This window comes from Musca autumnalis, unplaced genomic scaffold (genome assembly GCF_047663935.1).
Source record: "Musca autumnalis isolate F117 unplaced genomic scaffold, ASM4766393v1 scaffold_4, whole genome shotgun sequence".
Classification (NCBI taxonomy): Eukaryota; Metazoa; Arthropoda; class Insecta; order Diptera; family Muscidae; genus Musca; species Musca autumnalis.
Window position 1 is genome coordinate 148,048,056 of NW_027411977.1, and position 24,579 is coordinate 148,072,634.

General features: G+C 35.0%; 1 protein-coding gene across 8 annotated transcripts in view; it reads right to left on the minus strand.

Annotated features, from left to right (window-relative positions):
- spz5 (spatzle 5 Toll-1 receptor) overlaps positions 1–20,240 on the minus strand; it is a 90,003-nt gene extending 69,763 nt beyond the window's left edge. The window contains exons 1-2 of one of the 8 annotated variants that reach the window (XM_073980731.1): positions 19,975–20,240; positions 19,512–19,800 (exon numbers count right to left, since the gene is read on the minus strand). The gene's annotated coding sequence lies outside the window, so the exon portion shown is untranslated. Of the gene's footprint in view, positions 1–19,511; positions 19,933–19,965 lie in introns of all 8 variants that reach the window. The other 7 variants (XM_073980734.1, XM_073980733.1, XM_073980730.1 and 4 more) reach the window with 7 other exon arrangements.
- Between the last annotated feature and the right edge of the window lie 4,339 nt (positions 20,241–24,579).

Genomic DNA, 24,579 nt, shown 5'->3' on the forward strand with positions numbered 1-24,579 from the left:
AATTATACGAGGTGAACTAGAAAACTTTCTGGCCTATTAATGAAAACGCGAACATTTACCATCAAAAATAGCTTTATTGTATTCTTAGATAGTCTCTTCCATGATTAATACACTTTTTCATGCGCTCAATCCAATTGTTGAAGCACTTTTTCTCTCCGATTTAGACACCACCAAAACTTGGTTTTTGAACGCTTCAGCAGCATCTTCTGGCGACGAAAATTGTTGACCACGCTTTTTTCTTGATGTTCGGGAATCAAATGAAGGGTGCCAAGTCAGGTTTGTACGGCGGATGGCCCGTCAAATCCAGGTTTTTGTGCTGTCAAAAAGGCGCTGGTTTGAATCCATGTGTGAAAACTCGCATTGTCATGGTCAACAATAACACTGTGAAACAAAATGGAGGTGAAATTCTGGGGCACGGAAAATTTCTGTTGGAGAAGAAAGGCCTGGGTGAGTATATTAAGAACCTCGAAGGACAGATCCGCCGTGAGTCGAACTTCCGCGTTATGGCGTGATGAAGTTTTTGCTAGAGACCCTGTAAGCCGCCAGGAATTAACGTTATATCTTTGTTCACTGTTGCTTTACCTTATTTTTGATATGACATGTCTTCAGTTGAATTGAATGAGGATTATTTTCGTAGAACACTTCGACCTTCTAACTCGCTTCCTTCAATGGCCTTTTCGTCCTTTATTCCAAGAACCGTAATAAAAGTACCACAAGTTGACGTTTATCAGCTTCGAAATGTTCTGCAAAAATGTCGCTAGGTACGGCTCTCATTGACAACTATTCGATTTTGTCGCGTTTTTATAGTCATTTTTTGACATTTGGTCAGAAAAAAACTGTGTTTTGTGTTTTTGTATGTTCTGTAACGAATATACAAAAAATAAAATATAGTCTTTTTCTGAACAAAAACAGGGTAAATGAACAAAACGACAACGAAACCGCGACAAAATCGATTACTTTTCAATGAGAGCCGTACCTAATTTTTCTAAGCGGCATTTTTGCAGAACATTACGAAGCTGAAAAACGTCATCTAGTGGTACTTTTATAGCGCCTCTTAAAATAAAGGACGTCCTTGAAGGAAGCGAGTTAGAAGGTCGAAGTGTTCTACAAAAATAATCCTCATTCTATTTGACTGCAGACATGTCATCTCAAAAATAAGCTTAAACAACAGTGAACAAAGATATTACGCTAATTACTGATGCCTTACAGGGTCTCTAGCAAAAACTTCATCACGCCATAACGCGGAAGTTCGACTCACGGCGGATCTGTCCTTTGGGATTCTTAATATACTCACCAAGGGCTTTCATCTCCAAAAGGAATTATCTCTGCCCCAAAATTTGTGTTCACAGTGTAATTCCTCTCCTCATGGTCGTTTTTCAAAGCAACACGATTTCGTATTTATTTACAATTTCTTTGCACAAATCGACAAGAGCCTTTTTTTGAACGATTGTCGAATTCTGCGCGATCTTACCAGAAAAATAAATTTTTGCGGCCCGCTGTTCATGCAATATCAAATGTTAGTTGGTGGAAGAAATGACCAAGAATGGCACTATCTCACGGTATATAACATGGCGATCTTGCATTATCTGTTCATGCACGGCTTAATTTTTATACCCTACACCACACTGTGGTAAGTGGTATTATGTCTTTGTGCATTTGTATGTAACATACAAAAGGAAACGAAATAGACCCATAGTTCCTTTTGGGGATATACAAATAATCACTTTCTGAGTCGATTTATGCTTGTCCGTCCGTCTGTCCATGCATTTTTGTTCGCAACGTACAGGTCGCATTTTTTGTCCGACTCAGCTGAAAATTGGGGATTTTTTTAGCCATAAGAAGAACGCTACTGCTTTTGGTGAAAAACGGTTCAGATTTGGATATAGCTACCATATATATATTCGCCCAATTTCACGTATTTGCTGCACCAAACATGCTATATACGTCCAATTTTGATGAAATTTTGAAAGTGTGACTGAATTCGGTCTACAAATAAGTGTGCCTAATTACATCGCAATCGGTTCAGATTTGGATATAGCTCCCATATATATGTTTTCGGCCGATTTCACGTATTTTCTGTACCACACATGGCCGATTTCGATGAAATTTGGAATGTGTGGCTGAATTCGGTCTAGAAATAAGTATGCCAAATGCCGCTTCAGTGACATACAAAAATTTGATTTGATCTGTGCACTCTTGCCGTGATTATCCACGTAGAAATTTGTGAAAAATTATCGGACGATAATGTTCACAAGTAAATTCTATTTGCGAAGCGATTTTTTCAAGTCACTGTAAACAACGCAAAACATGGTCATATGATAACCTGCCCTGAGTACGCTTAGGCTAAAAACTGTCAAAATTTCAAATGGCGCCTGTCAACAGAAACTTTTCTAGTCCCCTATGTATGAGTAGCGAATTGATAAGAAAGTATTCGATATCTACTGATCAAAAATGTGCTTGTATCTTTATTTTTGTGTATAAATTTTCATTAAATCAGTTTTCAGTTTTGGACCCCAATGCGTTAAGGTACTTTTTATGCAAATGTCCCGTTTGACTTATAATGCAGTAGTAAACTAAATGACTAGTAGACTAAATGAAGGATGGAAGATTTTATTGACGTAGACTGCGTCAGATCTGCCTTTAACACCCGTTAAAGGTAGTGAGCTAACATGTGCCGCGCGTTCACAGCTTACTATGAAAAAACGAAAAACAAACCCCCATAAAGTTGACGAGCTCCGCAAACGTTTTAAGGACCATGATCTGCTAATCTGCACCTGGAATGTTCGCACTCTTCGCAGTTTACGTGCTGGCAAATGTACTTGAAAAGTACAAGGCCGATATAACTGTCATACAGGAAATACGAGGGATTGGGAAAACGTCACAACAACACGTATAATATAAACAATAAGTATTGATAAACACAACATATGGCTATGATACAATATACAAGACAACAATGTTTATCAACAGTTACAAATCGAATCGCAAACATAACAAAGAAATAAAGACGAAAAAGGCACGTAAGTCGAAGGTCACACTAGAGTGGTTTTATTGAAACTTTTAGGTATTTATATGCTCCAGTTTGGAATCGATCAAGAAACATCAAGAAACTCCAACAATAATGTTTTTCGCCACAATAGTAAAAACTATCCTCAATCATTTGCTAATAATATCGTTAACGATTTGCTAATAATATTGCGACGAGTGAATCGTTTTTAATTCATTTTCGTATGTCGTTCCCGAACAAAATATTCACAAAACTATCGAGAAACATTCGAAAACGATATCGATTTCGATAGCAATGGTATGGTGGGATGACAAAAAGCATGAGTTTGGTTGCGGTTTTTTAGTTGGTCAGAGGTTAAAACATCTGGTCTCCAGCTTCATCCCAGTGAATGAAAGACTTGCTACGATACGGATAAAAGTAAAATTCTTCAACATTAGCTTTATCTGCGCTCATGCTCCAACCGAAGACAAGGACAAATAGACCAAGGATATATTCTACGAGCGCCTAGAAGAAACATATAACTGTTGTTCTGCCCATGACATTAAAATTATTCTACTCTACAATCAGTAGCAACTCGTAGAGCGCGAGAGAGGTATGGGGAGAAAAGGAGAGAGGAGAAACGTCTTTTCTACAGTAAAAAGACAGAAATGGAAAATCGAGATGTACAGGAGCCAGAATGAAGTCCGAAAATTCTACCAAAGAGTGAAGTATCAAACTGATGGCTTTGGTACAGGCACATCCTCTTGTAGGTAATTCGGTAACTAATACAGATAGTGTGCTCAGGATATGGAAAGAACATTTTGCCAAACTGCTGGTATCCAATACTATCGAAGACAATGAAAACACCACAGATCCAATCCCAGAAAATGGTACTGAATGTATACCGCCCGGCCAAGATGAGGTAAATACAGCAACAAACAGGCTGAAGAATAATAAGGCAGCATGAGCCGATGGCCTACCAGCCGACCTGTACAAATTCGGAGGCGACACACTGATAAGGTGTATGCATCAGCTAGTTAGCACCATCTGGCAGGTAGAACGAGTACCCGACGATTGGAACGTGAGTATCCTATGTCCAGTCCAGAGGTTTCAGGCAAGGAGACGGCCTGTCGTGTGATCTCTTCAACATCCTGCTGAAAAAGGTCATACGAGACGCGAAGGTCAAAAGAAGTGGAACAATATACACAATATACTTATGCTGACGACATTGACATCATGTGTCGATTGGTAAAGGAAGTAACGGATACCTTTGCAAAATCCGAAAGGGAATCTGCTAAAGTCGGTCTGGCAATAAACGGTGATAAAACCAAGTTGATGGTATCGACGCGTAATTCGCCCACAGATCTCGTACCATCTGTGAATGTTGGTACACACACGCAGAAAAATATATGTTAGCAATATGTTTGGATTCAAACAAATATTTATTTGGGACTGATTGCAAACAAATATATGGTTGGATCCAAACATAATTTGTTTGTGTCCAAACAAATATATGTTTCCAACATTTTGTAAAATATCTCAATTCTATATATTTGGATACCAACATATTTATACCCTCAGCCTTTAGGCTAAAGAGGGTATTTACACTTTGATACGACCAAAAATGTGCCTCATCGAAATAAAGGTTTTAGACCCCAAGTATGTTTGTACGATATCCGTTTCAGACAATTTTGAGTAGATCTAGCAATGTCCGTCCGTCTGTCTGTCTGTCTGGCAGGCTGGTGCGCACGATAACTCTCGAACGGATCAATCGATTCGGTTCAAATTTTGGGTATCAAAATATTTTGTCCAGATTCGATTTAAGTTCGAAGTTGGGCCATATAGGTCCACTCCTTCAGGTACCTCCCCCACAAATGTTCAAAAATTGTCGCAAAACTTGTGCGCACGATAACTCTTGTAGGGAATAACCGATTTGGTCCATACATTGCACATCGTGTAATTTCTACCGAACTTAGATGAGGTTCCAATATGGACCCAATCGGTCCACTCCTTCAGGTACCTCCCACACAAAATTTCGGAAAAGTTCAGTTTAGGACCTGGTCTCGAATCGCTTTGATTTTTGTTTACGCAAGTTGTATTTGCTGTCCTCTATACGACGCTGTAAGTTTCATTAGGGGCAAGTCCATACTTCCTGAGAAAATAGCCTGAAAGTTACAAAAAACCCTATGACATCGTGTGTAGTGGTTGGAGCGCAAGATAACTCTCGAACGGATCTGCCGATTCGGTCCAAAATTTGGCTTTCGTAATATTTTGTCCAAACTTAGTTCAAGTTCAAAGATGGATTATATCGGTCCACTCCTTCCGGTACCTCCCCCACAAAAGTTCGAAAATGTTCGGAAAATTTGCGCGTACGATAACTCTTGAAGGGAATAACCGATTTGGTCCATACTTTACACATTATGAAATTTCTCCCAGACTTAGATGAGGTTCCAATATGGACTCAATCGGTCCAATCCTTCGGGTACCTCCCACACAAAACTTCGGATAAGTTCAGATTAGGACCTGCTCTCGAATCGCCTTGGTTTTTGTTTTACCATCTTGTATTCACTGTCCCCTATACGAAGGTACAAGTTTCCTCAGGGGCAAGTCCATACTTCCTAAAAAAATAGCCTGAAAGTTCAAAAACAAACCCTATGACACCATGTTTATGGGTGGAAGCGCAAGATAATTCTCGAACGGAAATGCTGATTCCGACCAAAATTTGGCCTTCGTAATATTGTTTCCAAACTTACTTTAAGTTCGTAGATAAGCCATATCGGTCCACTCCTTCAGGTACCTACCCCACAAAAGTTCAAAAATATTCGGAAAATTTGTGCGCACGATAACTCTTGAAGGGAGTGACCGATTTGGTCCATACTTTACACTTTCTCATAGTAATTACCAGATAGAGATCAGGTTCGAATACGGACTATATTTGTCCACTCCATCCCGTACCTCCCACACAAAATTTTAGATAAGTTCACTTTAAGACCTGCTATTGAATCACTTTGATTTTTGTTGAAGCAACTTACATTCGCTGCCTCAATTTCGATGGTAAATGTTGTTTCAGGGGCAAGTCCATACTTCTTGAGAAAACAGCCCGAAGGGTGTAAAAACCCCCTATGGCACCCCCATGGTCTATGTCGGTCCATTCCTTTAATTACCTTTTCCGCAAAATTTTTGAACTTTAATCCTAATCATCATTTTTGTCGGTTCATACGAGCAAAATTTTGAAACCCCCTAAATACATAAGTTTTTTTGTGAAAAAGGTATTTCAATTTGCACAGGCTGAGGGTATATCTCTGTCGGCAAAGCCGACTGATACTTTTTTACTTGTTTTTATGTTTGAACATATTTTTTATGGGTGAAGAGGATTTTTGTCAAAGAGAGTAACAACAGGGCTCTCGCAGCTGCGGAATGATGATTTATAATAAAGAGCTTTTGCACGTGTGTTTCGTGCTTTGTTGTTGTTAACCAACGTAGCAAGCGAAGAGGAAAAGAAAAAATGGTATTAATTATGTTAGTCTTTTTTCTTCAGTTTTCTTGAGACAATCGTTGAGTAAAGAGTGCCTAAAGCAGTGTTTTGTATTTTCTTAAAGAAATTTTGCTTCTTTGAATGGAAATATTTTAATGGACAAGGAAGAAATCGCATTTAATATTGGTAATCACATCAATACATTTTTCATATATGTACATACATACATATATATATTTAAAAAATGCATCTATTTATTTATTTTATTCTGTTTTTTCTTTTTTTTTAAGTCTGTTTTGCCTCTCTTTGGAATTTGTTACGTACCTATGTGTCTGTTGTGCTTTTGCTTTTTTATGCCTTTAAAAAAACACCACCATTTATAAATGTGTGTATATGTTAGAGATAGCCAGTGAGCGCTTGCTGAGAGCAAGTGAGCATACATTTCAGTGTGTTTCACATTGACATTTAAGCTCCCTTGCTCTCAGAAAGCGCCCACTGGTGCATGTGTTTGTTTTTTTTTTTGGCTTTTGGATTTGTATTTTTTTTTTTGGTACCCAAACATATAATTTTTTTGCACCCAAACATATAATTTTTTTGCATCCAAACATATAATTTGTTTGCACACAAACATATATTTGTTTGCAGGACCCAAACATATGTTAGGTTTGGGACTGTTTACAAACAAATATACGTTTGCTGCAAAATATGTTTGGGACATATGCTAGAGAGGCCTTTTTTCTGTGTGCACAATTTTGAGGTAGTAAAGGACTTCGTCTACGTCGGCACGGCCATAAACACAACAAACAACATCAGTTGTGAAATACGAAGAAGAATAGTATTGGCCAACAAATGCTACTTTGAGCTAAGTAAGCAGTTTGAGAATAAAGTCACACCTCGTCAAACAAAAGTAACACTTTACAAAACACTGATACTGCCAGTGCTAATGTATGGGTACTTGCGCAAGCATATAAGGCAGTGATTGGTGTGTTCGAGAGAAACATTCTTCGAAAGATCTACGGGCCATTTGCGTTGGCGGCGAATATCGACGTCGTATGAACAACGAGCTGTATCAACTATACAACGACATCAATATAGTTGAACGAATCGGGATACAACGATTGCGATGCTAGGCCATGTCATAAGAATGAGTGATGATGAACCCGCTAAAAAGAAGTATAAATATGGGTCGCATGGAGGTTTAGGCAGATAAGGAAGGAAAAACCTTCGATGGAGCGAACAAGTGAAACGAGACATCAGAAAGCCGCATATCCCAGGTTGGGAAAATACAGCAGCAAACAGAGAGGATTCCAGATCCTTTCTTAGTTCGGCTAATGGAACAAATGTTCTGTAAAAAGCCAGCTAGGTAAGTAAGTAGGACTGCGTTAGAACGGTAAGTAGATGATTTAACCCAATCCCTGCGGAAGATTTTAGAAAAAAATTTAAATTTTCACTTTATCGTACATTTAGGGCATGAAGTGGAACTCGAATGAACGGAACATGAGAACAAGTCGACAACGGGATTCCTTTGAGTTACAAAATACTAATATTAATAAAAATATGTTCAAATTGTGAATTTGTTGTTCTATAGAGTAAACGATTACAAGCTTTACAAGTGGTACCATTTGGTACGATCTAAAATATCCATCACAAACCCAAAAAAAATGTTGTCTTATATCCATCTTAAAATCTGGCCCTGTAAGTTTAAACATGATAATGTATTAATTTACAGCGTTACAATACGAGTTTGCATCATTTTGAGTGACATTCACGGCACGCTAAGGGTATATAGAGAACTAGAAAGTATCTAGAGTATTTAGTTATTGGGAGTTTTCAATGATCTTGATAATTATATTTATTACAAAAATATTAATGGATTTCGTTAGAGTTTGCTTTAGCCCCCGAACAGATGTTAAACTAGGCTTATTATCATCATCATAAAGTTAAAATAACATGTCTGTATATTAAACGAATGAATATTAAATAAACGTATGTCGATATACATATTTAGAGTGGCATGTTAAGTGTAACAAATAATAGCTCGATAGGAGTTTTATAGCTAAGGTGGGCATGCAATTATGGCATTATTAAAGTCGAATGTAAACATGTAAATTTAATTACCCACTACTGCTGATCGAAATGTGTTCATAATTCAATTGAAACCGGATGCAAAATCTGTGAACCATGAGAAACTGTAACACGGAACAATTTAAACAATGCATCAAGCCAGCTTCTATAGTTGATTGGTTGGTATTTTGCCTGTCCAAACGTTGCGCTCCAAGACATGTTCTTAAATAAGACATTTTGCTATTTGCAGTTGGTGGTCAAGTGGTGGCTAACTCGTAGATTAGACATATTGCACTAAATACATTATTTATAACACATGCGAACAGCAAACGGACAGACAATCGTAGTAACAATTATTTACGCGACGAATGTGATCCAGTAGATGTGATAAATATTGTCGCAATTTAACAATTACAAGTTCGACTACCTGCTGACATTTTTTGTTCTTGACGTTTTTTTTTTAATCTGAAACATAAATTGAACAACAGCAACAATCGTACAATCTAAAATACAAATCTAAGTTTCACGCTTAAAAATGTTCTATAACAGACAATAAAAGTTAATGATCATTTTTTATTGTTGTCCACTTTGACGGACAGCGAGCTAGAATGGAGATTTGTTGTACGGAAACATTTCATTTGAAAAACAAAAATTATACTTGAAGTGGTTGTTCTTGATCCGGGATCAAACGCTTGATTAACGCCCTAAACGTTACCATTCCGCCATATTCGGACAATTGAGAACTTTGACAACGATAGCAGGTTGCTCCAAGCAATGTATTTCACAGAAAAAAATGTTTATTTATTCATCAATCAATCATCGAAATTGGCTACAATTGTGCTCTGATTTTAATGACAATGTTAATGGTAATGCGAGCTATATGATTCGCAGTTCTATATTTTTTGTTACTACTAATCGCTTTGTATTTGACAGCAATTGTCCCGATATGTGTGTACTCGTACACATGTTAAGATGGAATTCGTGCTAAATAAAAAAAAATAATATTTTCAGAAAATATGTTGCTGGTCTGATTGACATGACATAGTCTTTTATTTGCAATTTTATAAAAATCATTGTCAAGTGTTTCGATTGCGTCATTAAAAAGTATGTTAATTGTTATGAACAAGTTTCAATTAAAATCGAATATTGGTGAACGTTGCTTCTCACTTCTTTTATATAAAGAAGTCTATGGGCCATTATTGTATGTTTTCTTTTACTATTTGATGGATTTGAAATCGCGAAATAAACCAATTTGGAGGAGGATTATTAGACATATTTTTCACATTAAAAGTTAATGCTAAGAAGGTCCTCCTTGAAATTGAATGATAACATTTAACCGTAAGCTAATCGGAACGCCATAAATCTACTCCAAAATCCAATCAATAACAGAAGAAGACTTGCAGCAACACTGTGGTACACAAAAATTATTTAAGGGTCCTGATGTATAAATTCTGTCTTGTTGGGGGTCCATGAAAAAATAACTTTGGCTGCTTTTGTCGCTTCGTTTTTATATTTCATTATAATGGTAAATGTAGAGACAAAATGGGGTCTCATAAATTTTCAACTTTAAACGGACATAGCTTATTTTCTCCACAAAGGATTTCAATTATTTTGTGTAAGGGGGCTAATAATATCTTTCCTTTAAAGTGTAGGCATAGACTAATGAATGTATAGACAGAGAAATTGTAATGTGCGTGGTTTTTTGTAGGGGTCGCCTTTACACCCACTACACAGTGCAATTGCATTTTGTTTTGGGGTAAATTGCAAGATTTTGTTGAACTTGTTTATGTGTTGTCTTTTATCAGAATAAATAGTTTAAAATCTATAGTTATTGCTATATTAAAAATTGACTTCATAGCCAACTGACTCAATTCACACTCAGTGAGAGAAATTCAGTGAGAGGATTTCTCTGTCTATACTTTCATTAGTCTATGGAGTACCGTGCATTAGATACCAAGCAACAAATGGTCCTGGAGAATCTATTGAAGAGGAAAATATATCCCTCACAATAAAACATTTGAAACATGGTAGCCGACAGACTTCATATATCTTCACATTCAACGCGTTGTGATAGATGCAATGTATTCATTGTTTTAGACAGACGTTCAATTGATCGGAGGAAAAAACAGCATTTCGGATCAAAACTCTGTTGCAGCGAACGTTTACACCCCCGACCGTGTGATACCCTACACCATATCCTCTGGGTACTGTTTTCCACGGAGGAAAAAACAGCATTTCGGATCAAAACTCTGTTGCAGCGAACGTTTACACCCCCGACCGTGTGATACCCTACACCATATCCTCTGGGTACTGTTTTCCACGGAATTTATTTTGTATGATTGCCACGCGTTATGTTATTAATATAATTAACTGATATATTTGCATCATTTATTACCGATATAATATGCATCAAAGGAGAGGTCAAGAGATTGTTTTCAAGTTTCGTGTTCGCAATTTGTCGGAATTTGGACGCAGAATTTAAATTTGGACCAAAAATTAAATTTGGATATTTTTTCACAATGGTGAATGGTCAGTATGACCCTCAAAATACAATCCGATTATTTTTCAAAATAATTGGCATTTTCCTTAACCAAACCTCTTACTTCGTGCAAACATTTGTCAGTATTCAAATATAAATGCGACCTCTAGCGTGATTATGGTTGCACTACACACAATTAAAACCGCCGGATCCCTGTATATATGTACTAGGCTGTAACTATTTTATCTGACCACGTATGTACATCAACATAATTGGCACCCATGGAAAGCTCTTGACCTTTCCTCTTCTAAATATAACTTAGACATAGTCATTATACTATAGATTTTACCAATTTTCACAAAAAACTCTTGGTCTATTTCACCCGCTAAATATTATCTGTTCATCATGTTATATTGCATGCTCATTCTTTGTCGTAAATTCAAAACTTACGTACAATTTTGCGTCGATCGGACCATAATTTCGCCCCCTAAAAATTTCACGATCACCATCAAAAACCAACCGTTTCTATTCTGGTGGGAACCCTACCTCCATACAAAATTTCCTTGCGATTGGTCCATAATTGTGGCCTAGAGTTTCATCTCAAAATTGCTTTATCGCGAAAAACAAACTTATAATAAATTTCCACATTGTGGTTAGCTATCGATTAGGATAGTGCGATACGTATAAAAAATGTATCGGAAGCATATGTAGGACTCTTTTCCGACCGAAAATGAGACAAGATGGTATATTACAACCACAGAGGAATAAGTCCCTTCCCATCTCCTACAATCCAGCAAACCAAATGCTGCATGTCCGACACCTCTGAACAATTTCGAAAGCTTCCGAAAAAATCGTTTCGATTTGGTTTCCATTATATTCGATTTTCGTAAAGAAATGTTCACCCATTTCGTTCCTAATTCGGTGCGAAATGTTGGACATAAATTTTCTTTTAGCTATTTCAACTTTTTTTTCGATTTCGATATAAACGCGGAAAGAAATCCATCCGATGTCTCTCCGACATTTCCTTGGCAAATCATGTCATACAACTTTTTTTCCATGGACCCTTTATATAGCTAATATTAAAATCTTACCCGATTTTCAAAAATTTAGGATTACTTGTTCAGCCACAACAAAGAACTGGTAAACTGTTTTCATCGATTGGACAATAAATGTAGTCTGTAGAGTGATTTGGTGAAAATTCGGTCCCATACGCATTTCGGTCCCATATACATTTTAAAGAAATCGCTCTACAGACCACATTTATTGTCCAATCGATGATGACAGTTTACCAGTTCTTTGTAGTTCTAATGTAACCTATTACAAAGTAATGTAAAGAAAAAGAACTATTCATGTTACTCCTTACTAAGTTATGAGTACGGTGGCACAGAGCGTGTGTATCCGACTACAAATCAGAGGGCTGTTTGTTCAACGCTCACCGCTGTCCTGGTACTTTTTGTTAAACAAAACAAAGAACAGTTGGTGGTGCATTTGCAAGCACATGTAAGCGTTTAAACAACCCTTAATGTTCGAACGCGTGAGCTAGTGTGTAGAGTGTTCGGCTGCAAAGCAGAAGTTCGCAAGGTCAAATCCAGCAGACAGAGGAATAAAATATAATAAAAATATGAAGTGTGTCGAAATTGAAAAGAAATTCCACCATGTTTCCGGTAAATATTTGAAAATCATGAATTTTATGTGTTTTATTGTTAACGGGAATCAACTACCCACATACATATGTATATCGACAGGATTAGCTACATAATAGCCCCACTAATATGATTACCAATTGGACCAAACAAGTACCAGGTCCCATTAGAAGTAAACAATGCCCTTTAGGTCTTAAACTGGGAATATCTGAAAAACGAAACGAAAATCCGTGAATGCCGTTCTATGGGGGCTATATAAAGACCTATACATACTTCTGGTGGAAAGGCTAAATATACAAAATTTCAGCCAATTAGGTGGGATATTTGGATCAAAATCCTTCAAAATACCGAAAATCGGGAGGTACGGTTCTATGGGAGCTATGTGAAGATGTTGTACGTTCGATACAAACAGTTTTTGAAATTATTACAGTGAATATATAACGAAAAAATATAGAAAACATATGACGGACCTTGTAAAAATTGCATATTTTGCGCACTTTAAACTGTAATTGCGTCATCGGGGGAAGTCATAGGATCTTCATATGACAATGCGGATATGCATAGGGTGTCTACTATATAGTTCAGTATTCAAATATATAATATAAAGTTCACAGCGCCCATGATTCGGCCATAACCTAAAAATCATCATGAAGACTGCCATTGAAACGTAAATGGCTTATGTGGTAATGATATCACTGGTAAATGATTTCCCTTTAGCAGTCTTCATGGCGATTTTTAGGTTATGGCCGAATCATGGGCGCTATGAACTTTATATTATATATTTGAATACTGGACTATATAGTAGACACTCTAAGCATATTCGCATTGTGGCAAAATATCCCTCAGTAATGTTGTCGACATTTCCTGAGTATTTCAGCCATGTACAACTTCTCTACAAAAGTTGTGTCTTAGACACGCCGTTCCGACTCGGCGATAAACTGTAGGTTCCATATCATTGAGCTTATATGAATCGGGGTGCACTCATTGATATGTATGAGAGAAGTCTCCCTTGTCCCTTATGGGATGTTTGTGGAACAATTATTATTATGGTGGAATAATTGGTTCCCTATCGTTTTCAGTAGTTTTTGTCATTGATTCCTATAGAAAAAATTATGTCCCTGACGTAATTATGTCATGATTGCAAATAACGTCCCTTTGTAGGCAATTTGGCTAGAAATTTCTAGTATTTAAAGTTATTTTCCAAAAAATTACTATGAAAAATCATAAAGGGTTATGTCGAGAGTACGTACAAAGAATCTAATGACACATGGAAAGTCATGTATTAGCAAGGCTTGACCTTTATTATGGTAGTCTTTAACGGCGTTGCCCTGATAGAGGTAAAAATCAGGGCATAGAACAACATTTTTTGCACTTTTCTTTGAAAATAGTTCTCAGAAATATTTTTAACAATGTTTTGACCATGTTTGCTTTTATAAAAATAAAATTTTCAACACCTTTTGTTGTCATTGAAGCCCAAACAATAATACTTCTTACGAAGCGTTTTGATAGCGACAGTTTATTTATTTAAACGCTGGTGTGTGCTGCTTTCTTCCATAAGTAAACATCGATTTTACACCAGTATACACTGGTCGAAACCACTGATCTAGCGGAGCACAGTGTCACGACCGTGGCCAAAAATGGTAAAAACTAAATACTTCGTTGAACAAATTTATTGATGGGGAGTGATAGAAAACATATTAATTAAGAAGAATCTGAATTTTGGTACAGATACGTGAAGTAGTTTTTGCTATATGAGGATTTAAATCCGACAATTTTAGTTAATACGTATTTTTGTGTTTTTTTTTTCTAAAATTAATAAATTATATTATGCGTTAATATTTAAAATTTAAAAGTAACGGTGGCTGCAAAAATTATTCCTAAGTTCTCTTGGGATGTAATAAACTTGGCTACACTTTTGTTTGCATGTAAATATTAATCATATGGTGTTCACTTTTACCCGAACATGTATTACTAAGTTTATTAATTTTCTGAAGCAAATTTTAAATTGAGTGGAGTGGGAAAAATGGTATAAAAAGGTATATCGATATTTTTTGCTGTATGAGTAGTAAAAAGTGAGTACTTCAAATATATAAAGGTCCCAGCTGCAGAGGTTTGCAGACGAATGTGTCATATCTCTTTTTCAGCGACCACCTCACTGAGATGATACCCTCTTTTTTAACAAATCGTTTTGTGGTGTTGGCTAGAGCGCGAAAACGAATGAACCGACCATATATATTTTTGTGGGCTTATTAAGTACCTAATAATCTTGCTTTAAAACGAGATAATTTTAAAAATATAAATTTTTAAAAAAATTGTGAACAGGCAAAATCAAAATTCGATTTTTACAAAAAATTTACCGTTTTTTGACCACTAATCGGTAAAAAAATTTTAAAGGAAATTTCTCATATATAAAAACAAGAGTTTGATATATTCAATATGCTCACAAACAATATGAAGACTAAACACCAAATTTCAGTCATATCGGGTGGATATTGAGGTCACAACACTCAAAATACCGAAAATGAGGAGGCACGGTTCTATGGGGGCTTAAGGAAGACGAGGACCTATACCGACATATTTCTGGTGGAAGGTTATAAGTCCCCCAACGGAGACTAAATACCAATTTTCAGCCATTTCGGTGTGATAATCAGGCTAAAACCTCCAAAATACCGAAAATCAGGAGATACCGTCCTATGGGGGCTATATGAAGGCGTGGACCTATACAGACAAATTTCAAGGTGAAGGTATAATGCCCCATACGAAGACTAAATACCAAATTTCAGCAATTTCGGTGTAATAATGAGGCTAAAATCTTCAAAATACCGATAATCGGGAGGTATCGTTGTATGAGGGCTATATAAAAACGTGGACCTAAGCCCACAATTCTCTGTTGGAATATTTGATACCTCTGCCGAAGACTAAACACAAAATTTGAATACTTTCGGTTGGTCATTGTGTCTAAAACATTCAAAATACCGAAAATCGGGAGGTACGGTTCTATGGGGGCTATATCAAAACGTGGACCGACCAACCCAATTTTTTGTCCTGAAGATTAAGTCAATAATAGGTACGTGTACCAAAATTGATGCCCCTACGACAACTCCTTCTATTTTTGGCCACAGTTAATATGAACTCGCGAAATTGTGCGGCGAGAAAGTCAAAAAATCGAACTATAAAATTGCGAAATATTTTCCACTGTATCGATTACAGACACTTTGAAGACAAAGATTTTGTTTTTTCATTTTTGTTCTTGTAATTATTCACTCAGTTATTCACTATCAAATACAATAATTTTTGTTGCATCAGATTTTAAAAAATTGTTGCTAAACAATTAACTGCATATTTGCTTAAATGTTAAATAAATTCGTAATAAAACTGGACAACATTTATTTTTAATTAATAGCAGAGGGTGTGAATTAAATTATAAAAACAAGTTTGGGATCTGGAGGTACTTAGTTATATAGCAATAAAAGTTTCAAAAATTCAATTTTTTAGTGTTTTTATGATTGTTCCGATTGTTCCATATAGTGCATCTTGTAAACTTGGCCGAACTTGGGTTCGATTATTTTTTGGGGAATTAAATTGGACTCTCTTCATACGGAATAACCACGTTAGGGCTGCAAATATTTGCAAATCTTCTTATGACTGCACTTTTAAAATAAGGGATTTTGCATGAAATTCATACAAATTTAGCTGTGCATTTGTGTGGGAGCTATATCAAAATATGGACCTATCTTGAGAAATGTTTGCAAGGAGGAATTCTAATCGGGAGGTACGGTTACATGGGGTCTATATCAAAACGTACACCTAGTCCATCATTATTGGTGGAAATATTTTGTGACCACTAGGAACCCTAAGTACCAAATTACAGCTTATTTGCTACGAAAATGTGGCTTTAATCCTCAAAATACCGAAATTCGGAAGGTACCGTTATATGGGGGCTATACCAAAACATTAGCCGATATTGTTCATATTTGGCCCATTATTACCCACAGATACAGACAGTTTGTGCAAAATTTTAGTAACGTATCTCAATTCGTTTGCAAGTTATTAATTTCGCGCCGCTAGATCAGTGGTTTCGACCACCGTGCAGTAGTGGGATTCTGTAACTTTTTTTTACCGAACCGATATCGTTAATTAACGAAAATGTTCGGTTGAAATACGGAAAGTGTTGTTCTGTAACTCAATGTTATCGATACAAAAATGTTAGCGACGAATATCGGTAGAATGACGGAATTTTAAAAAAGATACACGTCATTTCAAGATGAAAAGAGAAATGGAAAAAATCACACTTTAAACGAAATAATGCGCATTCAAAGTTAACATAATTCAAATTTCTAATGAAATTATTTAAGTCTATATAAAATGATTGTTTCAAATTACATGTAGAAAAATTCCACCTAAAAATTAAAAAATCGTAGTTAAAACTATAAATATGTGTTTACATGTAGCAATATTATTTATTTTTTTAATACAGTGGATTTTCATTGTCAAATCCATTGCGCATACGTATAAATTCTCACAACACGACAAGTTTTAATCTAAACATTTGTAATATTCGACAAATTGGATGAATTGTTTTTTTTTCAGAATTTTTATGATTTAATTCGATCGAATATATACTGAAATGGAAGATGTAAAATCCTAACATTTAATATGTATATTTTGAACAGGAATTATTAAATTGTTAAATATATGACGACCATGGGGATATTCTTCTTTTATTGTTGATGCTAATCGATACCACCAATACATTTTTATATGGGTAGCAACTGTTACGGAATATATTCTTAAAAATATTTTGTTCGTACTGAAAATAGTTATTATTTTCTCAGAGATTTTCGCCGCAATTTTATTTTATTAAATGTATCCCTTTTCAATTTGTAAAGTGTCATAAGCTTTCTATTACTTACATTGAAAGGATCCTCCATATGTCGCAGAACTTTCTTTTTTTATGCGTAAAGAAATGTATCTCAACTTACGTTTTTATTTGCCAAAATCAATTCTTAAAAATTTCATTTTCATTGATTTTTTGGTTAAAAATATGAAAATTATTTTATGTCGGTAGACTTAACAACTCCTTCGACATTTGTCGTTAATTTCATCGGTAGAGAGTTAAAGAATCGCACTACAGATATATTGATTTTCATCCGAAGTAAGAATTTTACACCACACAATGCCCGAAAAAACCCATACCAAAAAATAATTGGAGTGTTTCTATGAAACTCGTCGAAGGGAGTAGTATTGTTTGGGATTGAATGGCAACATGGGGTGTTAAAATTATTGTTTTTATAAAAGCAAACATGGTCAAGACATCTAAAAACTATTTTCAAAGAAAAGTTCAAAAGCTTTTTTTCTATGTCCTGATTTTTTTCCTCTATCAGGGCAATGCCGTTAAAGATTAGTCTAATATGGGGCAAGCCTGGCTGATACAGGACTTTCCATATATCAGTAAATTGTTTGTACGTACTCTAGACATAACCCTTAATAATTTTTCATAGTCAGTTTTTGGAATATAACTTCAAAAACTAGAAATTTTTAGCCAAATTGCCTACAAAGGGACATAATTTGCAAACATGCCAAAATTACGTCATTAACATCATTTTTTCTATCAGAATCAATGACAAAACTACTGAAGACGATAGGGAACCAATTATTCCACCATCCTGATTACTTGCAATTATTAATCGATTATTGTGGTGTATCATTTTCAATGCTCAATATAAAAATTCCCATTTTTTGTTTCCGGTAAAATTTTAGTATATTTAGTATACAAAATTGTTTTTCGAATTGTTAAAAAATCTCAACTCGTTTCCGATTTATCAACGTTAACGTTTTTTATTTCAGGTTGCATAATTTTCCGGGACAGTCACTTTAATACAAATTCCATGGAAAACTAGTACCCAAAGGAAGTGGTGTGGGCACATGGTCGTCCGACTATAGCCCTCTCTTATTTGTTTTTCTTTTATAAATGTATATAGTTTTCCAAACTTTTATGTACTGGATCACACGCAATGTATTATAAGTTCTTTGGAACGTATCGAGTTGTAACGATTACGCCAGCTAGATCAAAAACTGCAGCGAAAAAACTGCGATGGTAATACTACGTGGAAATGATATCCTGGATCACGGCAAAGTAAAATGCAGAGTCAGTTTGTTATAGATTTAAATAGTTTCTCTCAACCTGAAGCTAGAATTATGGCGGATGTGTGAGATTTACGATGAACCTATAATGGACATAATAATAAATGACATAACGAAATAGTTTTTATTTCACTCTGTACTACTACATGTTAAATATAACATTATGATTATTTTTATCGGGAATGTGGATAAATCTATCATAATTGAATCAATTCCCCACTCTGCAACTCAACTTTTTCACTACCAATCTGCCATAGTTATTATATTTAGCGATGATATACATCAGTTCTAAGCTGTGAATCATATTAAACAATGAACACATTGATAACCCCTACTGTGCCAAACATTAGAACTAGCCCCAAAAATTTAAATATCTGCAAAACGATGCAAGGGCATCAACAATGCTTGACTCACAAAAAAATGAATTTCGAATAGAACTGGTTAATTAATCTTCATCGTTTGTTTTTACCAATTTGTTCGTATATTTTCTAAACATCAAATCGAAATTCATAAAATGCTGCACACATCATTGGGTCATTTCCTGAATCTGAGCGAACTAGGAATCTAAACAAAGCTCTACGACACATACAACTGAAACAGAAAAAGACAGACTACGTTAAGTTAGTACAAAGTCATCTTCATTCGCATTTCTATATCTTGAAATAAGTTCATTATTTAACAATTACCAACTCTGTGTGAATGAATGAATCTTTTACTCACCTTGTTTTCAGCGCAAAATAGCAGTAAATTTTATTTCATTGAATGCTAATGAATTGGCGGGTAACAAATTTTGTTGTTATTGTTGTTATTTTTGCTACCAGTGCACCAGTTACGGCTCTGACTATCGGATTGTTTCCTAATGATAAAAATCAATCACGTTGTAGTTTTGTTTTGCTTGGAATTTCTGGGGCAATCTTTGACACTTTTCCTGATCTTAATGGGCGAGCATAAAATTGTACTGCCGTTGTTTTTTTATTTCACTATGTACAAATGTATGGATGGTATCTTTCTAAACGAAATAAGTTAGAAAAAATGTGTGTAATTTATTTCTTGTATATAACAAACACTATACGCAATTTTATAGTCCGGGCACGTTAACTTTCGAAAACTGTATCATCGCCAGACCGACGCGGACACGGACCTAAGTAGAAACTTATTAACAGTGCAGAAATACCTTACCTACCGAAGTATATCTATCAACTACAACAAACAACAAATTCGATAAAAAAAAATCGTAAAACAAAAGAAATAATCACAAGAAAAGATAACACAAAAATGGAAATTTAACGTAATTTACGTAAACGAAAAAAATCGAAGATTTGCCGTGGATTTGTACCTTACCGTACCGAACTTAAATCAAAACTGAATGCGTCAGAGTTTAAGCCATGGCTCAAACGTTTTCTCTAGCGAATCACTTATCTACCACTACATGGAACGACAACGAAATTCAGGCTACATGAGAAATCTCACACAGTGCTTCGAATACAGGTTTCATGAAGTCCGAAAAATAGACTCTGTCTGCAATGCAGCTCTTTGAGCCCGGTTATCTATGAAGTGCTAACATGCATTCCTCTCTCTCCCTCATGTCGAATCGTTTATTCTCACAAACATAACAACGAAGGTAACAAGTATGACCACTAACTTAGCTTCTAACACGCTCTGTAACTCAGCTAATCAACTTCACTTGTTTGTTGGTATCCACATTGGGAATAATTGACGTTTGATTTGCTTGTTTGGTTGATAGCTAAAGCAAAAATGCCGGTTTTCATTTGTGTTTGGTTTATTGTTGTTTTTATTTATAGCAGTACGAATCAGCTGTTTCGAATGGCTTTGACAGTAGCAAGCCTAAGATATACAGTGGGAGATTTTAAATTTAAATAAAAATTCTTTGAAGGGCTTCTAAAATAATATTTTAAAAATCGTATGTGCCAAAAATTCAAGTAAAATATAGGGCTTATTTGTGTAGCTCCCTTAATAGCAATGTGCGACAACCAAAACAATGACAAGGAAAACTGTAGTGCGAGTCTATAACTCTCTACAGATGGAGCGACAAACGACAAATGTCGATAGTTAGCGATATTTGTCGGTAAGTGCTATTCTGTATACAAATTTTACCGATTTTTGTCGGTAGTTTATGTCGGTAATTATCGAACATCAGGGGTCAGTTACCGACGAAAAAAGAAGTCGTTAAGTCCACCGACATAAAAGAATTTTCATATTTATAAAAAAATCAATGAAAATCACATTTTAAAGAAATGACTTTGGAGTGTATTTCATTGCAAATAAAAATGGAAGCAGAGATACATTTCTTTACACATAAAAAAGAAAATTCTGCGACATATGGAGGATCCTTTCGATCTAAGTGATAGGAGGCTTATGACACATTACAAATTGGAGATGGATACATTTTATGAAATAATGGATGAAATTGGGGGTCATTTGGAAACCTCCAGAATTGCTGGAAAGATCTCTGAGAAATTATTTTCAGAACGAAATATTTTTAAGGATATATTCGGTAACAGTTGCTACCCATATAAAAATGTATTGGTGGTATCTATTAGTATCAACAATAAAAGAAGGAAGAATATCACCATGGTCGTCATATTCCCTGATAATACGTAATTCTGAAATAATTGATCAATATACACAATTTAAAAATTAATGTTTAATATATACATATGAACTGTTAGGATTCTACATCTTCCGTTTTAATAAAAAATACCCCTCCCCATCATTAAAATTCCGAAAAAAAAAAACAATTCAACCAATTTGTGGAATATTACACCATTTTTACATTAGAGCTTGTTAGGTAAACATCCTTTATGAGAATTTATACTTATACGCAATGGATTTGAGAATAAAAATGCCCTGGATTTACTAAATATAGTTATATATAAAAACGTACATATATAGTTTTAAGTGCGTTTTTTTAATTTTTAAGTTGAATTTTTCTACATGTAATTTGAAACTTAGTCTATCTATATATATAAAATTGAAATTTGTTTGCACGTTTGTTTGTTTGTGCCTTATAGAATCAAAACCGCTGAATAGATTTTCCCGAAACCTTTAGGGTACATTGCTACATGTCCTGGAATGAAAATAGGCTATATTATTTTTTGAAATTCCGCGTTGTTCTGGAGATATAGCATCAAAACCGAAGGTACCTCCAAAAAATTTAAATTTGTATGCAAATATCTTTAGAACTGTTACGAATACAATCTCCAAATTTTGTATGTGTGACGGAATTTGATGTAGAAATAAATTTACCAAATTATATACAAATCGGTTCCGATTTGGATATAGCTCCCACATACATATATTTTCGGCCGATTTCCTTATTTTATGTACCAAACATGCTATTTATGTCCAATTTGAATGAAATTTGGAATGTGTGACGGAACTTGGTCTGGAAATAAACGTGCCAAATTATATCAAAATAGGTTCTGATTTGGATATAGCTCCCATACAAATATATTTTCGGCCGACTTCTTTATTTTATGAACCAAACACGCTATATATGTCCAATTTCGCTGAAATTTGGAATGTCTGACTGAATTTGTTCTAGAAATAAATGTGCTAAATTATATCGAGATTAGTTCAGATTTGGATTCGATTTCCTTATTTTATGCAGCAAACACACTATATATATCCAATTTCGCTGAAATTTAGAATGTGTGATGGATATGGGCAAAGAAATATATGTGCCAATTTATATCGAAATCGGTTCAGATTTGGATATAGCTCCTATATATATTTTCTTCCGATTTCATGTATTTGAGGCACCAAACACGCTATTTGTATCCAATTTCCATAAAATTTGGAACGTGTGACTGAACTTGGTCTAGACATAAATGTGCCAAATTATATCGAAATCGGTTCAGATTTGGATATTGCTCCTATATATATTTTCGGCCGATTTTCTATATTTGATGCATCAAACACGCTATATGTGTCCAATCTCGCTGCGACAAATTATATCGAAATCGGTGCAGATTTGAATATAGCTCCCATATATATTTTCGGCTGATTTTCTGTATTTTATGCACAAAACACGCTATGTATGTTCAATTTCAATGAATTTTGGAATGTGAGACGGGATTTGGTCTAAAAATAAATTTGACAAATTATATCGAGATCGGTTCATATAGGAATATAGCTCCCATATATATTTTCGGTCGATTCCATGTTTTTGTTACGTATGTTCAGTTTCAATGAGATTTTGAAGACTTAGCAGTCAGTAGAAGTCATCATTATTTACACAAGTACTTATAGTTGGGAAGGAATTGGCCAAGGCTACAGCTATTAAGTATCATATCTTTGAGAGACTTCTTAAGATTTATGTTTTATTATGATATATCTAATTCATTAGGAATACTTATAGGCGGAAAGGCTTTCGGAGGAGTGTTACCACCTGAAACATGCAAAAATACCATAGTAGCTCCATAACCACCCTGAATAGGTATATAACGCCTTCATATCTCCTATATTTATTTGTTACAATATCAAAAACGTTAATATAATTATGGCATTCTATTATATTTTATCATAGTCGGGGCAGCAAAGCGCACCGGGTTCAGCTATTATATGTATATAAAAGAGCTTGGTGATGAGTGAGTGACTGACAGATCATCGCCCAAACGAAACGGCTGAAGCTAGAAGCTTGAAATGTGGGTGTGGGTTGTTGTTGGTGTGTAGGGGTGAGATAAGGCTGGGTTTTTGGAAATTCGAACTAGAAGAGTACGAAAAGTACTAAAATGTACTAAATATGGTACCCTTTGTATTAGACAAACGGGAAGAGCTAGAATTCTGAAATTTGGAATGAGGGTCACTGATGGAGGATTGGAAAGATGTACTAAAGGGTTTTTGAAAATTCGACCTAAAAATGTACCAAAAGTACTAAAAGTTACAAGATTTAGTACCAATTGTATATTTTGAAAGGAATTTGTTATGGAAATCAAAGTTAGGATGTGGTGTTTATAAAAGGAAATGGTTTTGGAAATTCGTACTTACGTGTACGAAAAGTACTAAATGGTACTAAATTTAGTACAATTTGGATTAAGGTGAACGGATAGACCTGGAAACTTTAAATTTGGAATCACGATTACTGTGGAAGCATAGGATGGTTTTGGAAATTCGTTCTTATGTGTACGAAAAGTACTAAATTGTACTACAATTGGTACAATTTAAATTTGGATGAGCGGATAGATCTGCAAATTATATTATATAGTTAGTGTGAGAAAAGTACTAAAGTGGAATCCTGATTTATTATTTATTTGTCAGGTTCACTGTTAGAGGTGGTAGTACAATAAGTGTACTAGAAGTACTAAATAATACTAAATATTGAAGCACTGGTATTGAGTAAACCGATAAATGAATTTTGTTATGAGAATCGCTGTTAACATTGAATCAGAATGTTTATGAAAATACGTCTTTAAAATGTGTCAAATGTTTCTACATGTAATACCGAGGATTTTTAAAATTGTACGGAATAGTGTACTATTGCTTTCATGTTAACGCGAAGGTGGTTTCTAAATAATGCACTAAAATAAAAAACCAAAGGTATCCTTTTAACAAAATTGTTATTTTTTTATTCTGAACGTTTTAGAAAGTACATTTGAAAACGTAGATCTAAGCGACAATTCTTTTACAAGAAGGGTTTACCCCCTGAGAACAAAAAGGTATAAATTAAAATGACTAAAAAAATTAAGTGCTATATAGGGGCCATGTCAAAGCGTGCGCATTAAGTAACATTTTTTGAAAAAAGATTTTCTACATTTTCCGAAATTGG